Below are 11,264 nucleotides of genomic sequence, written 5' to 3' on the forward strand. Positions count from 1 at the left end.
TTTCTGGTATACCATATTCTGTGATTTAAAAGAGCAGACATTAACTGAACTGACCTTTGTGCCAGGCCATCTCCCCCTCCCCTCACCATACTTTTCCATTTGTTTATGGACACTGAAAGCAGGGACTGTCTTATGCTCCAGGTACATACACAGAGCCCAGGATAACAGGTACCACAGTGAAAATAACATTTTTTTCCTAATGTTTGAGGAGAAAAACCATTATATCCTATCCCAGGTCTTGCAGCAAAGGCATTGAGCTAATAGAGTATTCTCTGCAGAAATTGGTGTTTTCACAAAAATGGAAGATGAAAAAACATCCTTTCTTCAAGAAAAAAAAAAAGACATTGGGGAGAGGGACATTTGATTTTCTTTTCTTGTTTGTTTCTCTTTAACCTGAAATTTTTTGTTTTTGTCAAATGTTGAACTGTTCCAGGGGAAGATAATATAAAATTATTGCTTAGCTCTAAATATTGCTTCTTTTGGGATCAGATTTCACCTTACGGCTCCCTGAGCAAAATTCAGCAGTGGATGAAACAAAAAGATGAAAAAAACATCCTGCACAGCATGCCCCACTGGAAGCAGATTGCAATAAATATTCTTTCTTTCCCACAACACAGACAGCATCTCTCAGCCAAACCAAGTAACTCCTATATAGGATTAAAAAATGCCAGCAGCATGCTTTTCCTTTGCAGGGCTCCTCCTTACCTGATAACAGCATTGCCAGCACCATCATTTGGAAAACCAGAATGGGGCTGCTTCCTCTAGCTCTAGTCAGGAACCCTGGGATCATAGTCATCTGCATTTAAAAAAAAAAAAAAAAAAAGTAAGAAGTCACAGGCAGTTATTGGTGCTTTCTTCTTATGGTACAGAAGAGAGCTAGTATCACATAGCTCGGTACTGCAAGCCTGTCTTAGCACTTACTGCAATCAAAAGTGCAAAGACCTCCCTCTGAAGCAATGAGCTTGGAAATAATGTAAAGCAACCACTCTGCATTTAACTAGCACAAAGAGACAGTAAAGCGCATATCTGCTTTAAAAACGACCAAAAAAACCCACTCAAGATGACAGATACCACAAACCAGAACACCTTCCCACACATACTATCTCTACAGGCAACAGGTCTATTCAGGCTCTGAGGAGACTAAAACAGCTGAAAGTTAGAATTAGGTCAGAGTCACATAATTATTGCTCCAGTCTACAGTGATTTTAACATCAGCCAATAATTTCTAAAAGTTGCCCAAAGTCCTTCATAACTGCATCTGCATCAAATTATTTTGCTAGCATAGGCAGGAAGAGACAGGCTCCCAGCAAACAGTCTCCAGACTTATAATGAATGTACAGAACTACAGTACTGACTATTCTCTTTTCATTGATGAAAACACATTTCAATTCTTATTACTTATATGTTATTGTATTTGTACTCCGAGTAGGAAAATTTTGATGTGGGCATCAGACACAAAAAATAGAGAAATTTTGAAGAAAAAAAATAAATAATGCTTACCACAACATCCTCCTGTTTCAGACTAGTGTTAAGAGGCAGGAGAATTTCTTTCTTTACCTCAGAACATAGGCTTTCCTTTTCCCTAGAAGAGCATAGCTATCCTTTTAGAAAATTCTTTAAGTGCCAGACACTTAAGCAGAGTTTCCCCACTGCTGGGAAGGAGAAAAAAATAGGGTAGTTTTCTTGACCTCCATTTACTAAATGGGTAAGTGCTCTTTCTCTAAAAAATTATCCTTTGAAAGATTCTGAGGTTAGAAAAGTATTCAAAATCTAAAGCTTTGTTTTTTTAATTTGGTTTTGCTTCCCCCCCCCCCCCCCTTCTCGTATCACCTTAGACATGGAAGAAAGCCAAGACAGGACTCCTGGCTGTTTCATGTTGCCTAGTACCTGTGATCCTAGTTGAATCGGTTCGTTTTGGTATAACACGATCTTCCTGTCTGTAGTAAAGGGCAGAAAAATGGTGGGTGTGAAAATGACAAGCAAGTATTTATCTACACTTTTCTACACCACAGAGAAATGCCCACACAGGCTGTATTTGCAAAAAGCTGAATGTCTTCACTGATTCTTTTCTTTCAGCCCTTTATTGCCTGCTTTTAGAAAGGGTCCTCACACACACTTTTTTTGCATCAAGCTTTCTGTTATGGGTCAGTTACCCAGGACTACGGGATTTTATTGTCTCAGTCCAGTTTACCCTGTCAGATGACCCAGTAATTTTCAGAAAATTCCACCATCATAACCTTAAGTAAAAAATAAAAAATAATTCAAGCATTCAGAATAGGTTTGAGTTCCAGAGCACAGGCAGGAAGTATGAGTTGCACTTTTAACAGCTTTTTGAAATGTGTACAGTGGCTAATGTAGGGGGAATAATCAGAGCTGCCAGTTCACTTCACAGCCTCCGTAACTCATTAGAGCAATAAAAATTCCTGGTTTTAGCAGAAGGTAGTTCAGTGTCCAGACATGTTTACTGGAAGTGTAAATTCTCTGTGCAACAAGGCCATTAGCTTTTGGATTTCCTTCCAAACTTCCTTAGTTTAAGAAAGCATCACGACGGTGAAAGATGCTGGCTTGAGCAAATATTACCCATTCACAAAGCATGCACAATTCAGAGAGCAGAGCAAGATTTTTCTCTTCTCCTTCCACTTTCTCTCACATCTCAGAGCAATCCCAAAGCCATCACCTCTCCTCTGGGGGAAGTAACATGTTCTCCGAAGTCCATTTAGTACCAAGGCAGTCAGTGGAGAGCATTCACAATTGCCCTGCCTTCACAGGTGAACCTGAGGGTACATATTCATGAGCAACCAAGACTGAATGGGCTCTGAGGGTTCACCTCAGAAATAGGATGGGGAACGGCCTTTTTATTTGAGAAAGGCCCAGACTACCTTGCAGCCAGCATCTTGGGTTGCATCTACTTTCTCAACAGTCAGATGAACTGAGTAAAATAGGAAAATATTGAGAGTGCAATGGAACACCCTCTATTATTCCCACCACATTATTTTAGACAAGGTTTAAAAAAGAAAAATTCCACTATTTTAATCTTAAGAAAAATTTAAAAAAAAAAAGTAAACAGCAAAGTTCTACTTGCTGAGTAAATCTGAATGTGTGCCTGTTTGTTTTAAGGCAAGGGAAATCTCTTTAGATGTTTTAGGATTAGTAAATCTATCAGATTCAATACAGGAGTTAACATTTTCATGACAAGTCTGCAAGTCAGGGATATAACAGGTTTGGGAAAAACTTAGATCACAAGATCAGACAGTATATTTTTCAGTGTCCTCATATATTCTATAAATTTCCTGCTCAGCAAACCTCCTCAGGAAAATAAAAAATAGGATGGTTTCAACCCCTGCATGTGTTTATATTAAATCAACAGATAAAACCAGATAAAATTGTGCCAGACCCTCTGGACTTCCAATAGCCCTGGCTGTACCCTATCCTATATACTTGCCTTCACCCCAAGCATGCAGCAGGTCGGCCTTCGGGACGTGTTGGTCTACAAACCAGTTAAGATCGAGAAGCCACCACAATGAAGCCCAAGCTATCAAAAAGACTTCCCTCTCCTAACTGTAATCCCAAATCTGGGGCTAATAACAGCCATGCATAAGATTTTTTTTTTTTTTGGTCTTATCTCCTCTAGAGTTTTATTAAAACATGGGTGCCTGCCTACTTATCACAGATTTCCCTGTAATACTAAATTATAAAGGAATGTGCATGCACAGATTGCAGTAGTATGTTCATATAACTAACATACTATCTTAAATCTGCCCATGTTAAAAAAAAAAAGTGTGTGCATAAAACTAATCTACCAAAGGGGGGAAATTAAAAGTTTTAATCCATTCTATATCAACACAAAACATTTAGGCTGAGTAAGCCTGAGAGTCATTAAAAAGCCAAGCTACTTCCTCTGAGGCCTGAGAAGCAGGCTGTGCTCCCTCCGTTTCATAAAACTCAATCATATGCTGTGCAGCCTCACAATGGGAACACTGCCTGTGTTCCTCTGAGAGTCAGTTTTGCTTCCTATTACAAGTTAAAAAGATCTTCTCTTTTCTCTTGCAAATATGGAACAATTGTCACAATCCTAGAAAGCCAAAGAAAAGCTGAATTGCAAATTTGCAAGCCATTCTGCTCCAGTTTCCAAGTTTATGCCAACATCTTTCTCAACCTCCCCATGTACCTCAGTTTAAGACCTAGTTTGTTGGATTTCTTTCAGTAGAGTATCACTTTCATAATATGTTGGTGTGTACAAATGACAAATGGGTTATCATTTTTACTTTTATATCTAGAATAAAAAAAAACAAAACCCAAGAGTTCTATACTGAATTGAAACACAAAGCTTTTTGCCATAGTGATTGTTACTATTATTATTATTAATCATGTTGTGAAGCATTTTATAACTAATTTTGAAGGGAACTCAGAGGGCTTACAAGTTTCATGCCTCAAGATATATGTATTCTGTAACTATAAAGAGAAAAGGTCCATATACCAATTTGTCAAAAGCTGCAACTTAATTTTTCTTTCTTTTTTTAATCAAAATAATAAAAAGTATAATGTCAATCAAATAGACATAAAAGCAAGAAAACCTTGCAAAAGCAACAATCCACATTTATCTAAGCTAATTAAATATGGAACTTTGCAGTATTACAGTGAATCAATAGACTAACATAGTCAAATGATCAAACTCCCAAACTAATATAACACATTATCACCACTAACAAAGTTAACACTAGGAGGAATTACTGTAAGTGCTGCCCTAGGAGAATTTAAGACAATGACAACATCCTTCAGCTGCAATTCCCTATCTAGTGATCTAGCTACAAAAGCACACAGATAATGAATAGCAGCACTTACTTAAGAATGTAAATGCCTACCAGATTTAAGTGTCCATTAGCTATCTTTGCTTTACACCTTGCTGTCACTAAACACACAGTTAGGAGGGTTCTTATTCCATCATCCTCTTCAAAGGGACACAGCATTTCCATGGGACTAAAAGAAGGTGTGACAGTTAAATCACATAAGGGCAGATTTAAACACCACCATTAACATCAGAGAATCTGACTTGATCAGTGACAAGTTGTGGTTTAACTTTAGAAAATCATTAAAGGGCTCTGTTGGGACTCCCTCATGTGCACTTATAAATGAAAAGCAAGAAACAACGGTGTAGCTTCCAAAAAAAAAGCAAAACAAAAAGACAAGAGAGTAGAGCTTGAGTCACTGCTTATCTTCTTGGGATCTTGCTATTTATCAGACGGACTCATTGTGGAGCTTACTGGCACACACACACAGAGGTTTCATCTGGCCACAGGCTAGCTTCCCTAATCACCTAAATCTTTGAATTCTTTCTACTGTGGATGGCTTGCCTGAGGAAACAAATTCATGTAACTTCAGCTATGCCTGTGGCTAACAGAATTTTTTGTTTCCTTTTCCACAGCCTTTACTTCTTGAGAAGCATGTCCTGCCAGCTCCACTTCAGAACCCAATTCAACATGTCAGGATAAGTTAAGTAGGCCCAGATGTTGCCATGTCACTTACATGATCTTCCACAAAAAGACAAAAAGTTAGGCGGGTATTTTAGAAAGTTTGAGTGCCATCTTCCAGCTGAGATCAGGGACATAGGCTCTGCCATCACCAAAACTTGCTCTTACAACCAAGTCAATGTTACTTCCGTGTATGCATTTTAAGGAGATTTATTCTGTTCTTAGTACTTAAGCATGGATTTCTGGTAGGATCAGTTGCTTGTCTGGAGGAGGCAAAGAAATTGAAAGAACTATAAAAGCTTATAACTTACTCTGCTGGCCTTTATACTTCATTAATTTATTTTTGTAGTAAATAAACTTTTTCTCATATTAAAATAATCTTGGGTTCAACTAATATCTAGATTTATATTCCTCACAATGCTTATAAGTAATTGTTCTCAAGGTTTACCCAGGAAAAGGACTGCATTCATGCAAAGCCTAGCATAGTAATAATTTTTTTTTCCTTTTTGTGGCAGACACAAGCCTTTGAAAGCCACAGAAATGACAATAACTAATAAAGAGCAGCCATTATCCACCCCCATACATTTCTATAGGCATCATATAAGCCACATCAGAGCAGCACACAATACTTCACTCAATACAAAGGCAAATATAAGCTGACCAAGGAGGTGGAAACTTCTACAGGCAGCCTGCATTTAGGCTTCAAGGCTACACTCAGACTTACCATTACGACCACTGATCGCAGAGAGAGAGGGGTTAATGAATGCTATTTCAGTTCAAGTCCTTCTGGTAGCAAGATTACATGCACCCAGCAGGAAATCTGAAGCAAAAGTTAGATCCTTGGCATATGAAAAAAAAGTCAAAATGGATCTCCTGGCTTCAGTGAAGCATTTATATTTGCTGAGGTTAATGCACATTACCCACCTCCTGCCCCACCATCCATTGACACTGAGCTTAGGGCAAAGGAAAGTCATTATAGCATCTCCATTGACAAAGTGAAATAAAATACTCGATAATAAAGAGGCGATACAGAAACCAGGGATATTTCCTGGACTGATTACAGATTTTGGGGGAAGGGGGGAGGGGAATGAGGAGGGGAATTGGAGATGGGAAGGTAAAGAGATTCAGACTTGTTGTCAAAGTCTTAGGTCTGTATACTTCCTCTCCCACAAAGCTGTACTTTTGGAGGAGGAGTATGTGCTTTCGGTAGTGATTGTATAAGCATCTGTTCCTCAGGCTCCTTGAAGAAAACAGTGGAGTAGGGTTTTGGGGGGGTTTTTTAAACACAAAAACTTGAAAAGCTTAGAAAAACTAACACACACTACTGTCAAATTCAGTAATCTATCTCCAAAGGGCAAGAAATGTACACGCAACTGAGATCTAAGTAACCTATCTGCTCATTCATAGATCAGAAAAAGCAGTTTTATAAACTTACATATCCTAGGAAACAGAAAGCACAATGTGCTGAATGGATTTGGAAAAGCAGACTGGTAGATTTAAAATATATATATACACACACACACAATGTTACAAATGTCTCAGCATCTCGCATGTACAAAAACTTTTGACTGATACAGCAATTAAAATGCAGAACTGAAGAAATTTATGTCCTGAAAATGCCCAATGTAAGGATCTGCAAAGAAACATCTTCCCACATATTATCAGTGCCTGAGGGAAGAAGAGAATTCCAAAGGCATTGCCACTTGAGCAGCTTTAATCCAGTCAACTTCTGTTGTTGTTATCCAAATTGTTTTGCAGACAGGCTGATTTCTGTGCATGCTCATGAATATATATACACAGGTATACACCCATTTATTAGGACAAAACACATTCCTCCACTGAGGAACCTACTCAGCTCACATAATTCCTCTTTTTTCTTTTTCTTTTTTAAGGTCTTCAGATTTTTGCTTGAGTACAAAATTCCAGTTTTTAACATTGATTTCAGCCTGACATGGCAGCAAAAGAAGCAGCACAGACACACATGACAATTAAGTCCATTAAATATTCAGCATTCAAAAGCCCAATTCATAATCAATACAGAATCCTTACTGGAAAACTAAAGAAGAAAGCACTTGTTTACAGTTTATGTTCTCAAGTGAAAAGGACATTAGGGAAGACAATTCACTATTTAAAACACAAAAAGCAAAGCCTGAGGGAAGAGGACTACCACTGTAATTCCCTGCCGACAGGTCTACCAAGAAGAAAGGGGTGGTTTCCCTTGGCCATAAAAGTTTCACTGGATAGCAGAGTACTTTTCATTGCTGTAAACACTGGCTGATTAGGAACAGAACATGATTTAGGAGGACAGAAGTCCAAAAAGCTAAAAGGAGGGATATTCTCTCTTTCTCCTCCCTAGACCTGCAATACCAGTTCTGTTTGCTTCTCCTTCATTTCCCTGACTTTTTACCATATCAAGAGCATCTGGTCATCAGAAAAAGAGAGATTTAAATACCACTTGGCTACGTACAGGATGACTGATGAATATTCATTTGGTAGATGAAGTGAACTTTGCCTCATGATTAAGCAGGATCTCAGTGAACCAAGTATTCCTATCATCAAAGCGCGTGCTGTTTTACCCAATAGTTGCCAAAGTGCAAAAACATCACTGGCAGAATAAAGGGCAAAGTGAAAAGGTTATACTGATTTTTAGCAGCCTGGATACAAGAACAAATACAAGACATCTTCATAGTACTGTACTGAGGGAGTCCTTAAAACAGTCCAAGGCTCTGATTCACCATTCCTGTCAGATTTAACTGGGGCATCTGAAAAGGCTGCTGCCGCCTCAGGTGAGGACAGTAACTTCTTCAGTCACCATGCCTCTACCTGACAGAGGTTATGAACCAGAGCCTTCAGACATCACAGTTCGCAGTCATGCATACTAACATAAATTGAAAGTGATGGTGCCTCCTGTTAATACTTTGGGTTGTGGTGGCTTAGACCAGGCATACCACCATTCTGTCACTCTCAGCTACAAGGGCATAGTTTTCTGCAGGGAGATGGGGACAACTTTCCAATTTGTCCCAGCAAGAGTCAGGAGAGGACATTAATAAGAGCCCTCACTCTCCTAATAGGCTGCATTTGAAAATTAATTGTCATTAATTAGTTTGTGTCTTATGAATTCAAAAAAAGGATAGCACTGAAAAGAGACAAAATGAGCTGATGGTCAATGAGTATGCAGTAATCAAGGCAGGTAAACAAACGTTATTTAGAAATGCCTCCTTATATGTTTTTTAACGGGCATCCAGACCCATGCTTCCCAGGCAAGAGAGTTCAGCTGTGATTAGTATAGTCACAATTATAAGGATTAAAGGGGGAATATTTCTACAGTAAAGCATGCACATAAACCTTTTGTCAACAGAACAATGCTGGCAGTGATGTGCATCATTTGAGAAGCCAGCTTATTTTCAGAACTGAACAGGTGAACTGTATTCATGAAAATTTAAGTTTAGACCCTTGTAAAGTTTTGTTAAAAACAAAGGTATCCTTTATTCAACAAAGCTTTATAGCTTTAAGCTTGTATTATAAACTTCAAAGATCTGCTTCACAAATCTTTCATTAAGAGCTGTGTTTTCTACTCCTCTCAGCCAGTGAAATGGCAACAAAACCTGTTTTGTCACCATTGCCAATAGAAGATAGAAGACACACACGGACACACACAAACAGCTTACCAAAGAAAGTAAAAGTAATCCAGAGACTAGTTACCTTTTTTTTTTTTTTTTTTTTTTTTTTTTTTTTAAACTCAAACATGTATAAATTCTTCAGATGTCAGTAACAGATATTAGCCATCATTTCGGCACCAATGGGCATTAGAGATCCACATGCTCCAGTTATGTCTGTGTCCAAAACAGGGCCAAAAAGCAAGCTTGACACCTGGACTGCACACTTCCTGGCAAAGAGTGGGACCTTGACAAGTAGCATTTATTTAGGGGCTAAGACTTATCAAAACTTGTGACTTTATTAAAGCCAGGGACTCTGGCAAGCTCCAAAATTAAGAACACAGGCTCCTCTCTCTAGTTACCAACATGCTGAGGAAACCATGTGACCACTTACAACTACTAGAAAATGTTTCTCTCTGGTATAAATCTAAAACAAATATCTGAAACAGATGGCTCCTTGGTAACACAGATAATAAGTATGACAGAATTTCTTCTAACTAAACATCAGAAAGGTCTAGCAAAAAGAACGACTGAAAGAATTTTGTAAATGTTAGCACACAGGAAAATACAAGGGTCCTTACATTACCACAACTGGGCTATAAAAGAGGGACATACTTTGGGGAGAATGGTCCCCATAAATTTAGTCCCTGTGCTAACAGAACCGCACCACCTAAGTCACTATGGCAATATCAAAGTCCTGTGAATTTGGAGGTTTTCCTAGAGATCTGTAGGCCATAAAATGTTAGAGGTCAGATTTTTTTTGGGGGGGGGGGCTTAGGTTCCTCATTTTTATAGTCATACCAACATGTTTGAGAGAACAGTCCAAAAGACTCAAGAACCAGAAAAGGAGATACTTTAAATTGCCTTTATTCTGTTCCATTCTTAATTTCATTTTTACTGGGGGGAGGACAGGAGAGGTCCCTCAAGGGCTTGCTAGGACTGGATACATCAGCACACCTTCCATACAATTTGTATCTCAACACTGCAGACATGAAAACAGCCCTAAGACATGCAGAGTCTTGTTCTCAAGCAGATATGGCAATACTTCCTCCATGCACCTCATCATCAGCATCGCAACCAACCTCCTTTCATGGCTCTAGTGTTAACCATCAGCCTCTGCTCATAAAGAACCTTCCCTCCCTGTTCTCATTTACCAACTTTAATGATTTATCATGTCGGAAGTTTCCAAATATTCTGCTGATTCCTAGACCTTCCTCCCTCAACTTTCTTTTCCAAACTTTTTGGAACTGTTGCACAGCCTCCACCTGTTTTCCAGCTGGAACATGACCCATGTCTTCTCTTCTATAAACATAGAATGTTTCTGCATTTCACAAACATTTTACATCTGTGTAGCACCTTATTCTTGAAAAATCTTGTCTGGACCCAAACTGGGCTCAGGTGACTATCACAGTGATACTACAATCAAAAAATACATCTTGATGCCTTGCTTCAAATGCTGTGCTGTTTCCTTATATACTGACCTGATATATATATATATACACACACACACATACACACACATATATATACATACACACATATACACACATACACACACACACAATTATACATGCAAATACATATATCTATTATACATATACACACTCACGCATACATATGTGTATGTTTTCCAATCCTTACTGTGCTCAGCTGCAAAACTGTGAGCCATGGTGATTTGCCTTCTCTGTGTCCCTTGTCATCCAATCTTTGTCTCACTTGTCTGAAGGACTGCAAGCCACCTTAGGCAGGGTCTGACTACATTTGTCTAGTGCTTACAACACTGGGGCTCACTTTTCTGGACTCCTAGATTGAATGTTACACAAAGAGGGGCAATTCCTAGTCACAACAGGCTTGCAAATCCATTTAGGGGTAAGTGGATTACAGTAAGGCATTTATAACACTGATGACTGTTCTGTTGCAGAACAACATTTAGATTATACATATTTCTACTACCTTTCCTTTCAATTAAAGAGGTAGAACAGACAGCCATGGCAAACATGGGTATTATTTCTAATAATCCAATTCCATAGCAAGTTAATGAGGGCAATCAGACCCTTTAAAATTTTCTGAAGTTGAATGAGACTTTGGAACAGGGAACTTCATACTGTCAAATCACTACACATATTGGTATACCAAGATC

The 11,264-nt window shown here is 38.6% G+C and overlaps 1 long non-coding RNA gene across 1 annotated transcript; it reads right to left on the minus strand.

The window, feature by feature from the left end:
- On the minus strand, nt 1–1,904 carry LOC136991134 (uncharacterized). Its single transcript, XR_010883171.1, has 3 exons — nt 1,888–1,904; nt 706–796; nt 1–18 (listed from the first exon to the last, which is right to left on the minus strand). It is a non-coding gene; the product is annotated as an uncharacterized lncRNA (long non-coding RNA).
- Nucleotides 1,905–11,264: the final 9,360 nt, after the last annotated feature.

Source organism: Apteryx mantelli, chromosome 1 (genome assembly GCF_036417845.1).
Source record: "Apteryx mantelli isolate bAptMan1 chromosome 1, bAptMan1.hap1, whole genome shotgun sequence".
Classification (NCBI taxonomy): Eukaryota; Metazoa; Chordata; class Aves; order Apterygiformes; family Apterygidae; genus Apteryx; species Apteryx mantelli.